A 1,429-nucleotide genomic window follows, 5' to 3' on the forward strand; every position below is an offset into this window, starting at 1 on the left:
ACGCCTTTAATCCCAGCACTCGGGAGGCAGAGGCAGGCGGATTTCTGAGTTCGAGGCCAGCCTGGTCTACAAAGTGAGCTCCAGGACAGCCAGAGCTATAAAGAGAAACCCTGTCTCGAAGAAAAAAAATAAATAAATAAATAAAAAATAAAAAGAAAGAATAGGAGAAGAACTTGAAAGAAATTATTATAGGTCATATCAAACTGTCCATAAGGTTAAATAATATAATTTTGTTTAATGAAATTTCACATCTTTACATGTAAAGGGATATTACTGTAAATGCCTATTTCCTGTCTACCTTGGGTGGTTTGTGTAAACAGCTCTCTCCCCTTCCTATTTGAATGTCATTAGAGACGTCAGACATTGGGATATAGTTTGCTCTCTGTGTTATTAGTAGCTTACAATGGCTGTGCTTTTGGACTGTATATGTGATTAATAATTTAAATGTTCAATATGCTGGGAAATGTTGAGTTCATTTTGAAATCCAATAAGGAAGTAAAGACGCTACATCTCTTACTTATTTCTGCAATCATTCATGTTGGCGAGTGAACAATTACCTGGGGAGAAAGTGCAACCATAACTACTAAAATAAACCCTTAGGTGGAAAGAGCAATGAAGCGGCATTGGGAGACTTGAAAACTTTGTATGCAGATCTTTTTAAAATTTTTGTCATATATAGTTCAATTTCTAAATGGAACTTGCTATTAATTGTATTGTGTAATATAAAGCACATAAAGGCAGTGAGCCCAGATGACCTTTGCTGCAGAAAGAGAATACAGAATATAGAAGCATGGATGTAGCCAGATTTGAGTCTAAAAATGGAAAATGTGGATGACTTCTTTCCATGAAGTCTGTTTACTTACCATATAAGAGGCAAAGTTATTACCTCTGCAGAATTAAATAGGGGGTTCTTCAAGTTTGTTGAGCGACAAGTTATTAAAATGGTCATTTTTGAGACGTAGAGGGGGAATTGACCACTAAAATATAGAACTTCCAGATGGCACAGAAAATAGCTTTCATAAATCCAAGTCACTGTAGCTGTATATTTTCTTCAGAATGGTTGCACAGGGTTTCAGTGTAGGTAAAAAGCTAGACTCACCTGGGATTAGGATTCCATAAGAAAAGAATGACTGGGGCTAGGAGGGGAAGGAACTGGTGCGTGTCAGGGAGTAGGTGGTCATGGAGACAATGCTCCCAGGTCAGGAGAGTGAGATGCAATGGTGGGTAGAACACTTCATTGCAAGACTGGAAGTAGTTTTAAGGAAAGACGTATGCTTGTGACCAAACTGGGAGAGTGTCATTAAAAAGTTAGATTAGGATGCTGGAGCCATAACTGGCAATGGCAAATGCTGTTGTGTGCTTAGGAAAGTGGACGGTGTGGACAGATGAAAGAACTTGATGTTCATGCATCGTTTCCCGTGCTTTGTGA

This window comes from Mus caroli, chromosome 3 (genome assembly GCF_900094665.2).
Source record: "Mus caroli chromosome 3, CAROLI_EIJ_v1.1, whole genome shotgun sequence".
NCBI classification, from domain to species: Eukaryota; Metazoa; Chordata; class Mammalia; order Rodentia; family Muridae; genus Mus; species Mus caroli.